At 37.2% G+C, this 23,170-nt stretch overlaps 1 pseudogene; it reads right to left on the bottom strand.

Moving 5' to 3' along the window:
• Positions 1-3,191: 3,191 nt before the first annotated feature.
• Positions 3,192-5,264, bottom strand: LOC118001359 (annotated as a pseudogene).
• Positions 5,265-23,170: the final 17,906 nt, after the last annotated feature.

Genomic DNA, 23,170 nt, shown 5'->3' with positions numbered 1-23,170 from the left:
AGTATGATGACAGAGATTAAATACTGACTGCTATGGAAATTGAAACAAAGAACAATTAATTCTAACTAGGTATCTTGGGAAGGCTTCTGTGCATGTTACCTTCAAGGATGAGGGAGAGAATTAGAAAGAAGTGGGATGGGAACTCAGTAAAATGCAGGGATTAACGAAGCTGCTAGAGGCAAGCATCAAAAGAAAATCTAAAACTATGTTCACCATCAGTGGTGAATCTGAGTTTAATAGCTTTCTGAAGCATACGCAGAGGGGCTTTCTTTCAAAAAAAAAAAGTATGAAATCAGGTACAAAAAGATCACACAAATTATATGTTTATAAAAGGTCACAAAGTCACAAATGCAAAACAAAAATCTAAAAAGAGTAAGGGTGTCTGGCTGGCTCAGTCAGAAGAGCATATGACTCTTGATCTTGGGCTTGTGAGTGCAAGCCCCATGTTGGGTGTAGAGATTACTTAAATAAATAAAACTTAAAAAAAAGCCCAGAAAGAGCAATTTTAAATCAATTATTTGTCTGCCACACTTCTATAATACTTAGAATATTGTTTTGGCTGTGTAGTCTGACTGCTTTTTTTTTTTGACTACTTCTTTACTAAGAATCAATTTTATGTTCTGTAGACAGAATAGAAAGATAATTTGCTCTAGTGTTGATTGAATGTTTTAAAAAATTATTTTTAGTTTATAAAACTTTAATGCCATCATTATTTGTAATGACATGCAAACTGCTGTCAACTGTTGTCAATTGGGGAAAACCTCTTGTCATGCTGTTGAACTGTTACAGACCTGCTCTATTTTTAGTATAGTTACAGGTTTCTTCCCTTCAAACCTAGCAATTCTGAAATATTCTGTTTCAACAACTACCATAAACTATGAAAAGTGTGGAGCTTTTATAATTGTATATACTGTATTCTCAAATATATTCCTGAGAGGAGAAAGCATTTGTTTTGATTAGATCTTGATGGGAACAAAACCCTCTGTTAAAATTTTATGCACTTGATGATTGGAAGAATTTTCTACAGATTAGTTTCTGGCTCTGTAATTCCTACCTCCACCACCATATGCTGTCATGTAATAATCAGCCTCTGGCTCTGCACCTTTGTGTCAAGAAACCAGGAGAATTGACACAATGGGCAGTAAGGGTATTCTTAGAATCTGTCCCTACACTGGGATAGCTAGCTGTCAATAATTTTCATGGAACTTAACTGTGAACCATATAAATGACAATGTACTGAAATTGTGTGTATCCCAACTTAATCAACTGCTCCTTAACTCATATCCTCAAAAGGTACAAGGCTACCGAGTACCACCTAGCATGAGGGGAACCTGGAGAGGAAAGAGACAGTGGCCTTAACCAATTGCTGTTAAAAAAAAAATTACTGTGCACATTTTACAAAATCATGTGCCCATATGAACCTAATGCTGTGGCCCTCCCAGGACCTCAGAAAAGGCCCACGCAAACTAGGCGCTTAAAGCTTAAACCTCATTCCTGTAAATCCGCCTCTGCTCACCATTCTCTCTATGTCACTAAAGGAAAGAAGTAGCCCAAACTGAGAAAGCACATTCTGTAATAGAAATAACATTGGATTGGAATCTAGGGGACTGGAGCTTTGGTCCCAGCTCTCTCAGCTCTGTTCCTTTGGGCCACCCTTTGGGACTTACTCTTGTTATCTGTTAAGTACTGGCCCTTCCTCATCTGCAAAAAGGAAATGGGAAATTGGCATTCCATTGTGGGACCTGGGAAGTAAATCATACTGAATTATGTAAATTATGTACATTTTAGTCCATGTTATTTCCATCGATTAGTACTGCCATTTCCGCAACTCACATTAATGTGAGAATTACAAACAGTATGTAAGAACTTAAAAATAGTTTACTCTGACATAGAGAGGTGGATGTACTGCAAAACACTCATGAGAAGCAAGAACAAACAAATTGTCATTCTGAATACCATCACTGAAAGTACACTGGAGCCTTTTTCCTCCGGTTTTAAAAAAGTTTGCCTTTCAAAAAAAATGTGCAGAAGTCACATAAGCTCCTGTAAAAACACTGCAAATGCAGAAATTTACATAGCAAAAAATATGGGTCTCATCTCCAAATTTCACTCCTGAGAGGAATTACTGCTAACAGTTTAGACAAGTGTGTAGCCGTCCAGAACTAGTCTATGCACACACAATGGCAGATGACATTTTGAAATATTAACTGAGGGGTTTTCTTTCCACTGCATTTCCTGGTGGTCCTGGCCTTTCACCCATTCCATCAGCTAGCACATTCGGCCTTCACTGCCTCAGGAAAAGATAACCCAACTGAATACATTAAAAAAAGGAAGTCAAGAACTTTTGAGTTTCTAATTTTGAGTTTCTAGTCCTTGAGGGAAGAGAAAGACACAGGGAATAAAAAGAGATTTGGAAGAATATATGATAAGTCAGAAGAGGCCTTAGAGCTTTTAAGAGTAGATAACAAAAGATTTCAGCTCTTGGGAGAAGAGAGAGATTTAGGAAGAAAGGACCTCTGGCAACTTATGCTGCTTCTCTCTGAAAATTAGAAAAAGGGCACATTTTGGTGAATGAATTACAATAAGGTGCCTTGTTGAGTAGATCCTTCCTAGGGGCAGTGGCTTAGACATCTGGCAACACCTTTGTACAAAGACAAAAGCCCTTCCTTCTTCCAGCAGCCTTGGCCCCATGCCAAGGGTCTTGCCTTTCTAGATTTCAGTCCTATTCATGCCACAGCAAGTATCTCTCTAGAGTGTTCAAACTACAAAACTGTATAAGACATCTTTCCTTGTGGGGTCCTGAGAAAGAAGGTCTTCTGTCCTGCCTCCCCAACTCAAGTGAACTTGGTAGTAAAGTGACAGGACAAAAGCAGGCTTAGGGAATTTGAAGGTAGAGACGTTGTGCCTGCTTTCTAGGTAGATGCTCAGGCAGGGGTGGTGGCAAGTCCTGGGAGGAAAAGAAATGTCAATGGGGGTAGCTAGCTTTTTATAGTAATACAGTATTTTATTTATTGTCTATTAATAACTAATATTTGAGAACATTTATAAAATTAAAAAACTTAATCTAAGAGAAGTTCAACTTGCTTTTTTTACATTTCAATATCAGGTGTTAATAAAAAAGATAGTCGAAATTATGGTCAGGGTTATATCAAAAATTTATAATAAATGCTTGGTGTTAGTCTATATACAATTTAGTTTTTGGCATAAAGTTCTTTGACTGCAAGAAAGAACATTTGGTTTACTTTACTAGTAGTAATACTTCTTTCTTCTCTCTCTCTCTTTTTTTTTAAAGATTTTATTTATTTGAGAGAAAGAATGAGAGAGAGAGCATGAGAGGGGGGAGGGTCAGAGGGAGGAGCAGACTCCCCGCTGAGCAGGGAGCCCGATGCGGGACTCGATCCTGGGACTCCAGGATCATGACCTGAGCCGAAGGCAATTGCTTAACCAGCTGAGCCACTCAGGCGCCCCGTCTCTCTTTTTTTTTTTAGAGGGGGTAGGGGCAGAGGGAAAGGGAGAGAATCTTAAGCAGGCTCCATACCAGCATGGAGCTGGACGCAGGGTTTGATCTCACAACCCTGAGATCAGGGCCTGAGCAGAAATCAAGAGTTGGATGCTTAACCAACTGAGCCACCCAGGTGCCCCACTAATAACAATATTTCTTAATGCTGGGATGGTCTCTTCTTGTATTTCTTCTACTGTTGATTTTTAGTATAGTACCTATGATTGTATGAATGGCATTGAGTGGAGGGGTACTCATCATGTTTATTACAAATAAGAGTATATAACCAATTACTATAGTAATGAGGACATAGACAGAAAATGCAACTGCCCAATATTTTTGAGGCCAATAGGTTTTGGGTTTTTTGTTTTTGTTTTTTGTTTTGTTTTGTTTTGTTTTGAGGCCAATAGGTTAAGCCTAAGGAGTTTAGCCAAGATTCAGGAATAAAAGCCCACACAAGAAATAGTATGAAGCCAAATTGGGAACTTAGGAAAAGAACAAAGCCATAAATCACTCTTTCTGGCAATGACAAGGGTGAGTTTTCTACCACTTTCCCTGTGACTTAAGACAATCTCCAATACACACTGCTTGTATGGATACATAAGACCCACTGGACTTTGGAGAGTCTCTCAGAATTTCCTACAGCCTAGCATGTATGGAATGACTCATGGGAAGGGCATGGGAGTAGCTGGGAGAACAGACTAAGGAAGGGAAAGACACAGAAATGATTGGCATGATCCGAAGATGGGTGGCCAGACAGGTTAAGAATGGATCCTAGGATACCAGTAACTGATAGAGGACAAAACCAGGGATGAGCTGTCTTTTCACCCACAACTTGGCCGAAATAAACCTTCCTGGAACTCAAATGCAATATCAGAAATTAATTTTCTATTACCACATAAAAGTAAGGTTAAAACAGAAAGTTTATTATTTTTTAAAAGTTACATTTCTTGCATATCTAAGTTTGTAAATCAAGATTCATACTTCATTAGCATTGCAATGCTAATAAAATTGTATGTATACTTGACAATATATCTGGAACAGTCGTCTATATGAGCACATATAAATCTACCTCTGTAAAAAATCCTTTCATAATATGGCTCAGTGTAACATTTACCTAACCATTTGCTGAATGTTTAAGTTGTATCAGAATTTCACTCTTAGGAATGTGGCAGCAGTAATTATCCTTTTATGGAAACCAACTGTTGTTAGCACAGCCTCTTTGAGCAATCTTTTTGTGTACCTAGATGCCTGGTATTGAGAGGATTACATATCAGTTGGAAACGCACACGCACACACACACACTCACATCAATATGAGAAATTGTGTGCTAAAATTCATGCTCAGTTGGATTTTTTTAGCACCATTATCTTTTTGTTAAATGAAATATTATGTGGCAAGTCTATATTTTAAAGATAGGAAGTAGAGGCACTCTGGATGGGTAGAGGAGGAAGGCTAGGGGATCTGACACTCTGGTCAACTCTATCCCTGCCTCAGTAGCCCCACCTTTTCCTGGCTCCTGCCTCTGAGTCAGTTCCAAGGCAAGGGATGATACTACAGCCTTTTCTATGGTCACTGGTCAGGAATACCATTGACAAGATTTAGGATGTCAGTCTAGCAAAAGCAGTTAGGTGTCTCAGGTGTCTTTTATGGCTTTTTGACTTTTGCTTCTGTGATTTAATATCAACTGTTGTGAAGTTAATTGTGTTCTCCTTTGGTTTCCCATAATACATAGTGTATATTTCAATTACAGCACTTACCACATTGTTCTTTCCTAAAAATACTATTCCAGAAGAGGAACATTTCCTTTATTTTTATTTATTTATTTTTATTATTATGTTATGTTGATCACCATACATTACATCATTAGTTTTTGATGTAGTGTTCCATGATTCATTGTTTGCTGGAACACCCAGTGCTCCATGCAGAATGTGCCCTCTTTAATACCCACCACCAGGCTAACCCATCCCCCCACCCCCCTCCCCTCTAGAACCCTGTTTGTTTCTCAGAGTCCATAGTCTCTCATGGTTCGTCTCCCCCTCTGATTTCCCCCCCTTCATTCTTCCCCTCCCGCTATCTTCTTTTTTGTTTTTGTTTTTTAACATATAATGTATTATTTGTTTCAGAGGTACAGGTCTGTGATTCAACAGTCTTACACAATGCACAGCGCTCACCATAGCACATACCCTCCCCAATGTCTATCACCCAGCCACCCCATCCCTCCCACCCCCCACCACTTCAGCAACCCTCAGTTTGTTTCCTGAGATTAAGAATTCCTCATATCAGTGAGGTCATATGATATATGTCTTTCTCTGATTGACTTATTTCGCTCAGCATAATACCCTTCAGTTTCATCCACGTCGTTGTAAATGGCAAGATTTCATTCTTTTTGATGGCTGCATAATATTCCATTGTATATATATACCACATCTTCTTTATCCATTCATCTGTTGATGGGCATCTTGGCTCTTTCCACAGTTTGGCTATTGTGGACATTGCTGCTATAAACATCGGGATGCACGTACCCCTTCAGATCACTACATTTGTATCTTTGGGGTAAATACCCAGTGGTGCAATTGCTGGATCGTATGATAGCTCTATTTTCAACTTTTTGAGGAACCTCCATACTGTTTTTCAGAGTGGCTACACCAGCTTGCATTCCCACCAACAGTGTAGGAGGGTTCCCCTTTCTCTGCATCCTCTCCAACATCTGTCGATTCCTGACTTGTTAATTTTAGCCATTCTGACTGGTGTGAGGTGGTATCTCATTGAGGTTTTGATTTGGATTTCCCTGATGCCGAGCGATGTTGAGCACTTTTTCGTGTGTCTGTTGGCCATTTGGATGTCTTCTTTGGAAAAATGTCTGTTCATGTCTTCTGCCCATTTCTTGATTGGATCATTTGTTCTTTGGGTGTTGAGTTTAATAAGCTCTTTATAGATTTTGGATACTAGCCCTTTATCTGCTATGTCATTTGCAAATATCTTCTCCCATTCTGTCAGTTGTCTTTTGGTTTTGTTGACTGTTTCCTTTGCTGTGCAAAAGCTTTTTATCTTGATGAAGTCCCAATAGTTCATTTTTGCCCTTGCTTCCCTTGCCTTTGGCGATTTTTCTAGGAAGAAGTTGCTGCAGCTGAGGTCGAAGAGGTTGCTGCCTGTGTTCTCCTTTAGGATTTTGATGGACTCCTGTCTCACATTGAGGTCTTTGAACCATTTTGGGTCTATTTTTGTGTGTGGTGTAAGCAAATGGTCCAGTTTCATTCTTCTGCATGTGGCTGTCCAATTTTCCCAACACCATTTGTTGAAGAGACTGTCTTTGTTCCACTGGACATTCTTTCCTGCTTTGTCGAAGATGAGTTGACCATAGAGTTGAGGGTCCATTTCTGGGCTCTCTATTTTGTTCCATTGATTTATGTGTCTGTTTTTGTGCCAGGAACATTTCCTTTAGCTTTGGAATCTATAGAATGTACCCATAAAACTTGGCAAGTACTAGTTTTCCATAAAGGCCTTCTGATGAATACATGAACACATGAGTCACACACATTTGCACAACTTAAATATACTACACAAACTCATCTTCAAGTGTATAGATAATTTTAAAAAGTACAAATGTACCTATTTTAGTCTCCCCTAGGCTTCTTTGGACCTACTATATAGGTGTTTGAGTATTCTTGCTTTAGAACAGATTTATAGAAAAGGGTTGGAATTGGTCCAAATGTCCCACATCATATTCTTGCAGCCACTTTTGGTAGGTGACATAATGAGAGCAACATATGTACCTATAACAACTACTATTGTGTGTGAAGGATGGATTTTTGAGCAAAAATGGAAATATATCTGTTTTTCACATCTGAGAGTTAGGAGAATCAAAGGTTGCCCACTCTACCCAAACTCTCAATTTTGTTACCAGGATGAGTGGGTGGAAGATGCTGTAGAATAGAACAGAAGATGAAGTAGAGGAGAGAGCACATGATAGATGCTCAATAAGTAATGGAGACATCAACCACATAAGGATAATAGTTTTTTTTCTTGTATGTTTTTATTTTAACATACTTTCAGACTTATAGAAAAGTTGCAAGAAGATTTCAAAAGATACCCTTCACCTAAAAGATTCTCAAAAAGATTAACATTGAAAGTTGCAGATATGATGCAACTTACCCCTAAATATTTCAAGTGTACACCCTAAAATCAAGGAGATTCCTTACATAACAAATAGAATCATCAAAGTCAGGAAATTAACATTGATATAAATTATTACTTAATATACAGACAGATTTTTCAAATTGTCCAAGTAATTCTCTTTATAGAAAGCAACCAACCAACCAACCAACCAACCAACCAACCAACCAACCAACCAAACAGAACAGCAACAAAAAAAAAGCTGCTGGATCTCACATTGCATTGTTTAGTCTCCTGTCACCTGGAATAGTTCTTCAATTTTGTTTCATATTTTATGACACTGACATTTTGAAGTGCACAGCCAGTTATATTACAAAATGTTCCTTAATTTGAATTTGTCTGATGCTTCCTCATGATTAGATTCAGGTTATACATTTTCAGCAGGAAAAACCTAGGAGAGGTGCTGTATCCTTTTCAGTGCATCATTCTGCGCTAAAACGTTACTACTTTTTTTCATTGTAATTAATAAATATCTTAAGGGAGAAACTTTGAGACTATATAGATAACTGATGGCTCTTCAAATTGATACATACTAGTTTACTGTCCATTGATGATACTTGCCTGAAGCAATTATTTCAATGACAGTCGCTAAACAGTGACTTTCCCTGTACATCATTTCTTCTATATTTACTAGTTGCTTTTGCACTGTAAAGAAGGGCTTTCGGGCGCCTGGGTGGCTCAGTTGGTTAAGCGACTGCCTTCGGCTCAGCTCATGATCCTGGAGTCCCTGGATCAAGTCCCGCATCGGGCTCCCTGCTCAGCTAGGAGCCTGCTTCTTCCTCTAACCCTCCCCCCTCTCATGTACTCACTCTCTCTCATTCTCTCTCTCTCAAATAAATAAAAGCTTTTTAAAAAAAAAGAAGGACTTTCTTGGGAGGCCTTGGTGGCTCAGTCAGTTAAGCATCTGCCTTTGGCTCAGGTCATGATCCCAGATTCCTGGGATCAAGTCCCGCATCAGGCTCCTTGCTCAGTGGGGAGCCTGCTTCCCCCTCTGCCTGCAGCATCTCCTGCTTGTGCTCTCTCTCTCTGACAAATTAAAAAAAGAAGAGATTTCTCTTCCTACGTTATGTATGTATATATATGTGTGTGTATATATATATGTGTGTGTGTGTGTGTGTGCATATCACTATGGACTCATGATTCTTATTTTATTCAATAGGATATAAGTTACTGTCTTTATCATTTTGATGTCCAGATTTCCAAGATTTGACTAATGAGAAGTCCTTCAAGCTGGCTTCTTTATCCTTTTGATATATCCCTATCATTCTTATTTTCTCCCACCCAAGTGGTACTTTCCCTGTCCCAAACCTGTTTTGTTTTATAAATGGAAAAGGGGTGTCATTGCTTTTAGATCTCAGCTGACAGAGCTGGGAAAGCTACAGGGATTATTCAGACCTTTCTCCTTTCCACATTTGCAATTCTCTTCTTTGTCAGCAAGAAAACTGGCTCCCATTGACCATAGTATATTGACTTATTTGCTTAATACTAGAATATGCAGAAAGTAGTTTCAGAAATGCCAATCTATATGTCTATGAGAAAAAGAAAACTCTACTGATTGAACTTCAGTAATTGTTAACACTTTTTGTTTTTAGCTTGAAGGGATATAGTCCAACTATTCCACTTACAAGTTATTTGAGTTCGTTCTCCCTCTCATTTGGCTCATTTGTTTGTTTCTGTTTATATTTCATTTTTTCAGTTTTCCCCCCTCATCCTTGTTTTCTTGAGTATATGAAGCATTAACATTTCCACAAGTCAAGATTATATAAAAAGTGGTATGATTTCCCACATTTGTTTTATTCTTTTCAACAGTCTTACTGGTTTCTGTTTTATCCTGCTCTGTTTCTTTATGCACAAATGAGTAGATACATGTATATTTTCTAAATCTCTCTCTTTTCTTGCCAAAATAACTTCATATAGATATATTTTTCTTTCTTTATTTAATAGTACATCCTGGAGAGCAATCTGTATTGGTTCATAGATCTTATTCTTTCTTACAGTTGCATGGTATTCCATTGTGTGTATGCACCAGAGTTTATTCAACTGCTCTCCTATAAATGGGCATAAAGGTTTCCAATATTTAAAAATTATAAACAATACAGCAATGAATAATCTAAATAATATTGTACAGATATATTTTTGTATTTTTGGAGGTGTATTTTCAGGGTAAATTCCTACAAGTGGAATTGCTGGCTCAAAAGGCAGACACATATGTAATTTTGTGAGATATCACACATCCCTGTCCATAAATGTTTTGTACATACCACTGGCAATGTGTGAGAGTGCCTGCTTTAATTTTTTGCCATATGATAAATATTATCTCATTGTAGTCTTAATTGACATTTATTTACTATGAATGAAGTTATTATATTTTAATATATTTATGGGCCATTTTTATATCTTTTTTGATTAATTATCTGTTTATATCTTCTGGGAATAATAGTTGTTTCATGTTATAAATGGAGTAAGTGAAATAAATATGCTCACCTTTTGTTCAAACTTTTTGAAAGAGTGGCCAACTCAATATTCAGAGGATTGCAGGTTTCCTCATCTGTAACCCATTGTCTACTATTGACAGGACTCTGCCTAAGTTATCCCAGAGAGAAGGGATATACAAAGCAGGAAGTTCTGTGACAACTAGAGACACTGTTCTTATGTTTGCAATTGCGTTTGGAAAATCAGGGAAGAAAGAATGAAAATGAGAGCTGGTTTTTCCACTCAGTTGAGTGGTTGAATTAGCTGACCTTTAAGGTCTCTTCCACCCTGAATTTTATGATTCCATGAATCATTCCTCTGACTCAGGCCAAGTTAGTGATGAAATTGCTGGGGAGGTGTGGAGGTCAGAGGTGAGCTGGAGACATGGTGAGTGTGAGAACAAGGAGAAGAGGGACGAGATTTTAAATAAGAGTACAGAGTTAAGAAATATATTTTTTCTCCTTTCAAAACCTGGTATCAGAAGGGGGAGTAAAAATGTGCATTGGTGAAAAGGAATATTGGGTGGATAGGAAATTGCAGGGGAGTGGTAGTATGGTCATGATAGAGAATGGATTTAGGGAGTTGGACAGGATTTTAAGGATGAATAAGATGACAAAAAAGCATAACCAGCCACCATCCCAACAGGGAGAACAAAGCAGTATGGGGGTGCACAAAGTCTTCAGAGTGATTTTTTCCTTCTTCCAATGTTATCTACTTTGCATATACATGTAAAAAAACTACTTTGGATAAGACAATCTAATGTCAAATCTGTAACAAGAAATTAAAGAAACGATTCCATTTACAATAGCACCAAAAACCGTAAGATACCTCGGAATAAACCTAACCAAAGAGGTAAAGGATCTATACTCTAGGAACTACAAAACACTCATGAAAGAAATTGAAGAAGACACAAAAAGATGGAAAAATATTCCATGCTCATGGATCGGAAGAATAAACATTGTTAAAATGTCTATGCTACCCAGAACAATCTATACCTTCAATGCCATCCCGATCGAAATTCCAATGACATTTTTCAAAGTCCTGGAACAAACAATCCTAAAGTTTGTATGGAATCAGAAAAGACCCCGAATCGCCAAGGAGATGTTGAAAAAGAAAAACAAAGCTGGGGGAATCACGTTGCCCAATTTCAAGCTATATTACAAATCAGTGATCACCAAGACAGCATTTTTTTGAATAGAGACCCATGCACTGCGGTTTTAAAAAATGTCTTCAGATTTTAAGGCCATTCTTAGAGGACAGACATTAAGGGAGAAGTGAAAAGCCTCTATAGATCAAGGTATTTATAAGAAGAGATTGAAAGTATCTTGAAACAATTTAATATTATTTAACTATCCTCAATTGTAGAGGATATTTTCCTTCAGTTGACCAAAGAGATTTTGAGGTGGCAAATCATTGCATATGAAAGTGGACGTGCCATTTTCATTTCATCTTAAAGAAGTATTCAAAACAATAATATACAAAGGAGAAGTAGCCTGGGGGATGACAGAGTGACAATGGTACCATGGTGACTTAAAATGGGTAGATAATACTTGTCTGTTGTAATAATGATGATGATAGTGATAATGATAATAATAATTAACACAGACACTCACTGAAAAGCTTAAGCTTCTATTTTGCTGGTATGATGGCATCTTTCTATCACTAAAGGAGTGAAAAATGCGTGAGAATGAAAATTCACATCAAGCAGCACCAAGGTAACATACATAAAAAGATAATGTTCGCCTTTAAATGACTTCCATGGTTCTCTAGCTCTACTGTGTTGGCTTTACTTTGCTCAACCTCTGAATGGCTGAGCTGCAGAAGACAAAAAAAGTATCTCCTGTCCCAGTCATCTGTGTCCTATACAGCTCTTCCATTTTGAATTGAGCAGAAAGAACAATGAAAATGTCTTTTATTTGCCTTTTGGCTCTTTTTTTGTCTTTTGCATAAATGCATTAATTCAAAAATTATTTACTGAAAACCAACTCTGAGCTCAGCACTGGGTAATTCGTTATAATACCTTTCATTGGATAATATGCTGGATATTTGTTTTATTATTGCTGTGTAAATTGGCAACACATAAGCTCCAAGAGAACAGAAATTTTGTTTCTTGTTTTATTTCAAAAAAAAAAACCACTGATGAAATGCACATAATATTTGTTTAATGAATGGAGAAATAAATGAATGGGTGGATGGAAAGGGGAGATAAGGATGAATAAGATGGAATAGTTTACTGTTGAGTACCTTACAATGAAGAGGTGAGAGTGGTAATAGACACAAGGACAGGTAGTTATAAAGTAAGGTGGTAATACAAGGAATGAAAATATATACAAAGAGTTCATAGAAACCCATATCCCAGGCTGGGTTGGAGATGAATGTGATGGAAAAATATTACATTAATATGACTGTATTATTAGTTATACTTGTATAATCCTGTTTTACTCACTTTTTTCTTCTTCATTTTCTTCAACTTAATATTTAATGTCTAGGTATGGCTAGGCCTGCTCAATAGCAAAAGTATGACCTTAGTACTAGAAATAGCTAATAGTTATTCAGTGCTCTACTTCATGTCATTTCCTTGTCAAAATATTTTGCTGTTTTAACTCATTTAATTCTCACAACCCTTTGAGGTAGTTACATTTATTATTTCCCTTTTATAGATACAAAAACTGAGGCACAATAAGGCTAAGGGATTTGTCCAAGGACGCATAGCTAGGAAGTTGGTAGAATGAGAATTGTATCCAGGCACTTAGTTCTTGATACTCTTTTTTTTTTTTAATTGAAGTATAGTTGACACGCAATGTTACATTAGTTTCAGGTGCCCAACATAGTGATTCCACAAATCCATACCTTATGCTGTGCTCACCACAAGTATGGCTACCATCTGTCACCATACAACACTATGACAGTACCATTGACCATACCTTGTATCCATATGACTTATTCATTCCATAACTGGAAGCCTGTATCTCACACTCCCCTTCACCCATTTTGCCCATCTCATATCCCCCTTCCCTCTGGCAACTATCAGTTTGTTCTCTGTATTATTTATGGGTCTGTTTCTGCTTTTCGTTTGTTTATTCCGTTGGTTTTTTAGTTTCCACATGTAAGTGAAATCATATGGTATCTTCTTTCTTTGACTTATTTCACTCAGCATAACACCCTCTAAGTCCATCCATGTTGTTGCATATGGCAAGATCTCATCTTTTTTATGACTGAGTAATATTCAGTGTGTGTGTGTGTGTGTGTGTGTGTGTGTGTGTGTGTGTGGTATATATATACCACATCTTCTTTATCCATCCATTTGTTTATAGACACTTGTGTTGATGCTTTTTGATTAGTGTACCCAGGCTTTTTCTCTCTCACTTCTACCAGAATGTCAGAAAGTGCTTTCAGGACTTTCTTTACATTATGGTGTAAGTGTACAATAAGTTCAATATGCTATTTACCTCATGAGTATTTACAAGGGCAGAAACACTAAGACAAAGGAATAACTTCTAATTGGAGAATCTCAGTCACCAGATAATGAGAACATTTTTTGGTGGGGAAAAGAATCTTTAAAAATGCTCCTTAACTCTTACTACTTCGGTCATCCCTTCAGTTGTCAGACATTTATTGAGTACATAGTGGGTGTATTCCAAGTTATGTTCTCTGGAAGCAGCTGCTGAAATGGAATTGGAGTACAAGGTCTTTATCAGGGACCAACAGCTATGAAAAGAATAGGTGGCCGCAGAACTGGACCAAGGGAGAAGTCAAATTGCAAAGCAGGGCTGACAAAATCTCAGTCCATTTGTCACAGAGCTCTGTAGTCAGAACTGCCCATCAGCTTTGTCCCAGATTGGCTTCCATTCTTTATCCTCCTACATCACTCCCCTTGGTTGTTTGGGTAGAAGATGCAGGCTTCCAGAAAAGGGCATGATCTCAAGTGAGGCAATCACCATCTACACCTGAGGCCAACTAAATGGAACCAACAGCTGGAGTTCTGACTGCACTCCCAGCAGCTGGGCAACAAGTCTTTCCATGAAGGGGCACCTGGATGGCATATCTCTGCATCTACCACAAGGTGCCAGACCCTGGGCTAAGTGCAGGGAACAAGCAGATAAAGAAGACACCGTCCCTTTGTTCAAGGAGAAATAGTTCCATCTGATCTATCAATGGTTACCTCTGACTGCTTTTCTTTCTTAATAATTTTGATTGCCCAAAACCTTAGATTTGTCCAAAGCCCTAGAGGGGCTTTCTGTTCATGGGCAAACAGGAATGATTATTGAAAACAGAGCAGGTAGACCTGGGTTTGCCCTTGGGAAGTCACTTTTCCTGAGCCTTTGTTTACTTATCTATAAGGTGAATATTACAAGTATCCTTTGGAGAGAGTTCTAGAAACTACACAAGATATTTATAAATTTTCTAGCAAAGAGTTCTAAAATTTAGTAAGTGCTCAGTAAATGGCAGCTATTATTACTGCCCTCTTTATCATCATTAGATTCATGCTTACCACCAGCGGCCTTCTCTAAATATCTGTCAAGGTGGGCTTGAATCTTTTCTGTCCTTCATTTTGACCATGACATATCTTCTCAAATATGTCTAGATCTTCATATTCTACTTCAAAACTCTTTAGCTCTCTGCTTCTTATGAGTTTACTTCTGTCCATTTTCCCTATCTCCTGATACATATATTTTTTTTCCTTTCTAGGAAAAATTTCCTTAATGCTTCTACTCCATCCTTAAATTTTATTACCTTGGCTACAAGTCATATTTAGGAAGTTTGTACCTTTTAGCTAAGCAGACATTTTTACAAAATGTTTTATTCTTTTGTAAATACCTCCAGGATGACTGGAAGAGAACAGCAAACTCTCACTGACACACATCCCTCATGATTCCCTCTTTACTACTTTTTTTAAAAGATTTTATTTATTTATTTGAGAGAGAGAATGAGAGAGAGAGAGCATGAGAGGGGGGAGGGTCAGAGGGAGAAGCAGACTCCCTGCCAAGCAGGGAGCCCGATGCGGGACTCGATCCCGGGACTCCAGGATCATGACCTGAGCCGAAGGCAGTCGCTTAACCGACTGAGCCACCCAGGCGCCCTCCCTCTTTACTATTATTGAATGTCACACAGCATATGCTTTCTGCTTACATGTAGCATTTATAGACATTCATTACTAGGACAGAGAATCATATAACTGTAAAGCTGGAAGTAATAGAAACTTTTGGCCTCATCTGCCTCATATAGAAGATGGGGAAATTATTCTTAGAGAAATTAAGTTGCTCGTATTCATGCAGCTAGTTAAGCAGACACAAGCCTTGGTGATTAAAGTTGTTTAACTCTATGCTCTTGTCTGTTCTTTATTTTCTGTATCAATAATGCTATTTTAAGTTTCATGTTCCTTGGGTATAAACACATGAATCAATATAGTCACCAGAGACTTACTCTATAAGAATTTAATAAACATGTGAGGGAAGATGGTTCTTCTCTACCTTCTCTTTTCCCAATTAGTCACATCAGAATAAGAATAAGGGGAGATGGGAGAATCTTGAGCAGGTGGTTGTCTTCATCCTCCCTTCTCCCTGCCCCGGTATTTCTGCCAGAGTTCCCACCCACACCATTGGCTAGGATATCTCTATAAGGTGATGTTTCAGGAAGAATTGGGGCCAGTTGCTTACCTTCAGGTTCCAACCATCTTGCAATCCCAGATCTTAAATGTCAATTTCCTGGAACCTTCCTTTAGGATGAGGGCAGGACCCTATATTGCAAGTCTCAGAGAAAATGTGGGGATCTGTTGATTCAGCAAGTGCTCTAAAATCTGAGCTGCTCAGGGGAGTATACACTTAATCTGGGATGGAGAAAGGGAGATAATTCCAGTTTTCTACTCATGAGGAAGTTTTACTGGGGCTTAGCTGCCCTTTCCCTAATACAACTCACAGAACCAGTGACTTCAGAGGGTTATGGGGTTTTCCCTTTGTTCAAGCTCTGGGTCATGGTGCTCTTTGCTGACAGTTTAATGCATATTTAGGAAAATTCAGTTTGTCTTGGGCCATTTCCAAACCACAGACCTCCTTTGCATTCCTGACTTCTCTACTGTGTTCTCTATGGGATTTGCAGAAGAGGACAAGACAGTCTGGAAAGAAAAACAAATGATTCTGTATTTATTAATGATAATGATAAAATTTTCAAGCTGGGAAGGTTATCTTTAAGTCAAAAGCTATCTCCCAAAGACCACATAAGTGAGAAATTACAGATTATTTCATGTGTTTCTTAACAATGCATTTTTGGTGAACACACCTTCCTTTGAGTAACTCAACAAGTTTCAAATTGGTTAACTTTTCAATGTAATGGTTGTTTGGGAAATTTTTATTTTCCTTAAATTTTTTGAGTCATAGGTTCAGCAAACATATTTTCCATTGCTTTTTGAAGCCCAAATACTCTTTTTGCTCATTCATTGATGATAATATGGTTTATATTATGAAGAGACTGTTGGTAATATAAATGCTACTTTGTAATTCCCAAAAGCCATAGAATTTTAACTTATTTTTCTTTATAGTTCCTAAACAATAAAGAGGCCATTGCATACTTTCTCCTTCTTATAAGCATCCATTCACAGGGACAGAGTGGTGATAAAAAAATGAGCTGTGCCTTCCCTCATGGAGTTCAACATCTAGAGTGAAATTAGACATTAAACAGGCAATTATGTACCAGGAAGGCCTCACCTCCTTAATCTCTGAATGCTGTTGTTTAATAAAATTACAACTGACACCAGATAAGAATTATAAGTTGCCAAAGAGACAAATGCACAGAGGAATTATTCAAACTGTGTTGAATACAGTGGTGATTAGTTGGCAACCTTAGCAGAAGAGGGCTGGAGAAGAAAAGTGGGAATTTTCACAAAGATAGCTCATGTTTTTAAGTTTGCAGTTTCTCTCTTTTTCAAAGGAAACCTAAATAATGGCCTTACGGCTTTGGTTCAGAGCACAACTATTGAATCTGGTTGTTCTTGGAATGGTCTGGGAAGTCACAGTGGGCAGGGAGGGAATGTAGGCCTGGCTTCATTTTTGCTTGCACAGATTTAAAACACCGACTTCTTTTCAGAGATCCTGAAGATATTTTGTTTAACAATATAAATTAACAAATAAGAATAATAAGAACTTCAAGAAAATAGACTATATCTGAATATTAAGAAGACTGTATCAGTCAGATGTGCTAGCCTCTGGACTAGCATATCTAAGGATGTATGAGAAACCTTGTTGGTTGATATTGTTTCAAACTGGAGTGACTAATCTGATAGTAAAACAAAAGAAATCATAGCTTGCACTAACAAAAGAATAGAAAAGACTTAGTAAACATTTTCTACCTCTAGGTTTTTATCTGTAGTTTTCATATGTGACCATTGCCAGCATAGTGAGGATAATCATTTCCTACTTTAAGAGGTTTCTGTTGGGTAAATAAACTCATAGTATAATAATAAAAATCAAGAAATTTTGAAATCATTATATGACAATAAAATTACAATGAGACATGTACTTGCTCAGCACATACGGAACAAATATTCCCCATAATAAAGGAGAATATTGGGTGATTTTTCAGTCTGTTTCAATTCTAGAAGCTCAGGGTAGATATACTGCATTAGAGTTCTCTTTTGTTTTCATAATGGAACACTTGAATGGGGCACCACAGCATCAACTGTGAAACTGTAGCTAGATTCCTCTGCCATCCTTCTATCCCCAGCATTTTATATCATTCCTGAAATTCAGCCCAGGGTGCAAAAGTCAGATTTGCCACAGTGTGCACATCCAGAATGCATTCCTTTCAACCTTTTAAAAGTTTAGATTCATCATTACCTTTAGAATGACTATAGGAAGATACTTCTATTTAGGGAATGTTGAATAAAAATAATTTTGTTTTTTGTCCTTAGAATTTTTAACTGGAAGAAAAAGATGAACCCAACAAACATCCAGAGAATATGAGTCTGGAGTAAGGTCTCATTCATCCAAGAAAGTTTTAGCATTTGAACAGGTTAGAAAGGATCCAATCTTTCAAGTAAATCAGGAGATAGTTCTGAAATACCAGGATCAGAGCAGTTAGTCAAGTTCTAGAGATAAGAGACAGGGCAGGATGCTTCAGGTAAGAAGCTCTGAAGCAGGGAACAGCTGGGCACCTGAGCAGAAATGGTCATGCAGGTCCTGTAGGCAGAGGTCACCAAGCCCAGCTTCTGGGAGGCGAGTAGATCAGGAGACACTCAAGGTGAGCTGTGAAAAGAAGACAGAAGCGATTTGTTCTTGGACTCCTTTGAACTCCTGCTATGTGGGTGGGCTGGAGCTTGCAGGTGTCTGTAGCCAGGAGAGACAGGGCCTCACCAAGATCAGCTTTCAGTTTTCTGTTATCCTCGCCCCTTGTCTCAAGCTATTCAGCCAATATTGCATCTTTAATGGTTAAGCTCTGGGGCAGGTGGCTATTTGTAAGGCTACTAATTAGATAAAGGGACTGATTTGCACCAGGATGCAGATAATGCATGGAATTGTGCCAAGGCCCACAGCTCAGGAGTTTATGACCCCCAGCTACCATGGCGACCATGCCTATTCAGGCTGAGGAGTCTTTTTGTTGTGGGATAGGAGGCAGGGCACCGGGCAGAGCATCAGCTTCTGTGAGTTTGAAACTGAAAACTGAAAATGGAAGAGAAGAGACAAGAAGGCGAGAGGGCATTAGATTTTCCATTTATACCCAAATGGATAGATTATTCTGTGGATTTGTTTCCACTTACTTGTTAGAAAAAGCAGGGCCTTTCTTTGAGGGCAACTGTCAGATGAGTCTGAGATTTGGAAAGAAACGTTTATTTGTGGATCTTTTCTTCTTGCACTGTCTTCACACTTCAAAGCCTTCACCTCTATGTCTTTGATTTCTTATCCTTATCTTAATTTTTTCCAAATGTTTCATTGTGTTCACTAAGCAGATGTATTGTAAGGCTAGCCCATGACTTTAGAAAAAACTGAGATCTATTTTCTGATTTTAATGTATGTAATATAATCATGGCATTTTAGAACTAGAAGATGCAATAGAGATAGATGGTCACTTGTCCAGTTTCCTTACAACTGTCCTGTTATCCTGGTGTACTAATTAATAGTGCTCCCTTTCATGCTCAAAACCAACCCAGTTGGGCAATAGTTATCCTACTTCAAGACTGTATTATCCAACTCTTCATTCTATAGACAAAGAAAGACCCAGCGTATTTAAAAAAACTTGACCACGAGTCTGGAGTCAGACTCTTGGAAATGGAGAGAATCATTGAAAGAGATGTCATCATAGCCAGTGACATAGGACTATTGAATCTAGGCTAAACTGGGGGGAAAAAACAGAAAAAGGTTTAAATACTGGGAGAAGCAGGTGGGGGTGGGGTGATGAGGCATGAGATTGGAGAAAGAACAGATTCAAAATCATGTAAGTAGACAAATGAAAGGATAGGAAGTTGTAGTCAGAGACTGGGATGTTGAATTTATGATTTCAGAGGTGGAGAATTAATAGTGTGGCCTGAAGTTGTAGAGACCCCAGCAGGAAATGAATGACCCACTAAAGGATTAACCAAAGAGAGTTTAATAAAGGAACCAATTATAGAGGTGTGAGCAGGCAAAACAAAAAATGCAAACAGGAATGGTAATACATTCAGGAACTAGCAGTGACAGAAAGCTAAGCCATTTTCATTCTTAGACCTGAAGAACCAAGGAGAGGGAGTGGTGTTACTAGAATCTGGCTGGTTTTGTAGCCATGGGAGAGGGATTGCTTCTAGGAGCTCTGGCCATACCGAGATGAATGCAGCTCTTGCCAAAACCTTGGCTGAAAAAGAATGTGGGCAGATGGGATCACTGTCTCCTCCCACCCTTGGATCTCTTGCCAGGACCTTCTATTGGTTAAACCTAACCAGAAGGCAGAAAGAAGTAGAGAAGCACAAAATTTGGATCTAACAGGCAAGCATAAAATAATCAACACTTTCAGAGAATTGTGAAAATAGAGTTGCAGCAGTTGTCTGTACATACTGGCTTCATCCAGGATGATAGTGAGATATGGAGTGAAGAAAATATGTAATATTATCTCTCAGAGGCTTATATACTTCAGTGTCACTTTACAGAACTGTAATATATGATAACTGAACAAATAGACTCCCCAAAAAATAGATTAGTAGAAAAATATTTAAAGTAATAATCAATTGAAAAATATCTAAATTTGATGAGAACTAAAAATACATAGATGCAAGAAGCTAAATGAATTGCAAGCAGAAGAAATATGAAGAAAAACACACCAGAGAAGAATATAACACTAAAATTACTCAAAACTAATAATTCAGAGAAATTATTAGAAGTAGATAGTGGGAAAAAGACCTCTTAAATACAGAAGAACAAAGATAAGGGTGACAACTGATTTGCCATTGGAAATAATGCAACCCAGGAGACAATGAAGCAACAACTTTAACTTTTTTGAAAGAAAAAATAGTCAGCTTAGAATTCCTTCCCCAGTGGAAATATCATTCAAAGACAAAGGTGAAATAAAGCCTTTTTCAGACATATGAATGCTGAAAGATTTAATTAATAGATCTACACTACAAGAAATATTAAAGGAAGTGATTCAGGCAGAAGGAAAATGATACAATATAAAAATCTAGATGTACATAAAGAAATGAACAGTTCTGAAAATGATCACTATGTGTGTTAAAAAAGGACAATTTTTATTTTATTTAAATCTCTTTAAAATATAATGAACTTTAATGAAGAAAAAAGTTCATTATCTTTTTTTTTAAGATTTTATTTATTTTTTGAGAGAGACAGTGAGAGAGAGCACAAGCATGGGGAGGGGAAGAAGGAAGGGTAGAGGAAGAGAGAGAGAGAAGCAGACTCCCACTGAGCAGGGAGCCTGATGTGGGGCTCCATCCCAGGACCCTGAGCTGAAGACAGACGCTTAACCAACTGAGCCACCCAGGTACCCCAAAAGTTCATTATCTTTTATGACCAGTGGGATAGATATGTAAATATCTATCTCAGAGCTTGTAAGAACCAAAAAAAACCCCTGCAAACAACAATTTAGAAAGTAAACTTTGCACAGAAAAAAAAAAGCACTCAATGGATTTAAAATTCAGTAGCATTTTTGGATATTCTATAATATGCATCTTCAATGAAACAAATATTTCTATAATTTAATAGTAAAAATGGGTTAGGAAAAGAACAATTAAAATTACCTAACCAGTTATAGATAAGCATTTTGTGGTATTTTTGCATCATTCTGTCTCCCTACTTTTCTCTCTCTCAGAACCTGTCTCTCTCAAGTATTAAGTTTCACTGACTGGATCTTCAGGTTTCTGCTTTCTTTTCACTTAAAAAAATGTGAGCATTTTCTGTGTCCTTAAATGTCTTTAAACATAAATTAAGAGCTCTCTAATAATCCATTGTACGGAAATACAATAATTTAACACTTCCCTTCCAATAGATCATTTAAGTTGTTGTCATATTTTCACTTTAATAAATACTGTTCCATTGAATCTTCTTGGAATGCATGTTTATTAAATCTTTAGGATAGCTTTCTGGAAATAGAATTATACTGAAAAAACGATATGAACAATTAAAAAAGATAATGATCTGTTTAAAGCAAAAAGAATTAACAAGGTAGTATGAAATTTGTAACATATAGTAGTAAAAAGTATAGCAAAAGTACAATGGATGAGAGAAGGCAAATAGAAGTATACTGTTCTTAGGTTCTTATAATATGCAAAAAGCAATATTATTTGTAGGTAGATTGTGATAAACTAAAGATGTATATTGCAAATTCTAGAGGAGCCACTAAAAAAGTAAAACAAAGAGGTATAGTTATTAAGCCAATAGTGGAGATAAAATGAAGTAAATTAATCTTCAGGGAATCCAAAAGGAAGCAGTTAAAGACACAGAAAAAAAAGAACAAAAAACAGATGGGACAAAAAATGAAAAGAAATATTAATATAATAACCCATTCATGATAAAAACTCTTAGTAAACTAGGAATAGAAGAAAACTTTCTCAGCTTGATAAAGAACATCTACAAAAAAACTATAATTGATATCATACTTAATGGTGAGAAACTAGAAGCTTTCTCACTAAGATCAGGTACAAAGCAAGTATGTCTCCTTTCACTACCTCTTTGTGACATTAACTGGATATTGCCTAATGCAATAAAGAAAGAAAAGGAAACAAAATGTATACAGATTGGGAAAGAATAAATAAAACTTGTTCACAAATTATATGTCATCCATGTAGGAAATCGAAAGAATGGACAAAAACACTCCCAAAACTATAAGCAATTACAGCAAGGTTGCAGGATACAAGGTTAATACACAAAAGTTGATTACTTTCCCATATACTAGCAATGAACAGATGAAATTTGAAATTAAAAGCACAACAGCATTTACATTAGCATCCACCAAAGTATAATTTAGGTATAAAAAATTGTAACAAATGTGTTATAAATAATAACAAAATATGTACAAGATCTATATGAGGAAAATTACAAAACTCTGATGAATGAATCAAAGAAAAACTAAATAAATTGAGAGATAGTCTATGTTTATGGATAGGAAAACTCAATATTGTCAAGATATCAGTTCTTCTTAATCTGAACTATAGGTTCAATTGAATCCCAATCAAGATCCCAGCAAGTTATTCTGTGGATATTGACAAATGTTTCTAACATTTATATGGAGAGGAAAAAGACCTAAAATAGCCAAAACAATACTGACGGAGAAGAACAAAATTGGAGGACTGATACTACCCAACTTCAAGACTTATTATAAAGCCAGAGTAATCAAGACAGTGAGGTATTAGCAAAAGAATAGACAAATAACTCAAAGGCACACAAGATAGATTGAAAGACCAGAGATTGATCCACATAAATATAGTTAACTGATTTTCAACAAAGGAGCAAAAGAAATACAATGGAGCAAAGACAGTCTCTTCAGCAAATGATGCTGGACCAATTGGCCATCTACATGCAGAAAAATGAATCTAAACACAGACCTTACACCCTT

This window comes from Mirounga leonina, unplaced genomic scaffold (assembly GCF_011800145.1).
Source record: "Mirounga leonina isolate KUSES-001 unplaced genomic scaffold, KU_Mleo_1.0 Mir_53, whole genome shotgun sequence".
NCBI lineage: Eukaryota > Metazoa > Chordata > Mammalia > Carnivora > Phocidae > Mirounga > Mirounga leonina.
The sequence above is the reverse complement of the archived record's forward strand: the minus strand, read 5'-3'. Positions and strand labels throughout refer to the sequence as shown.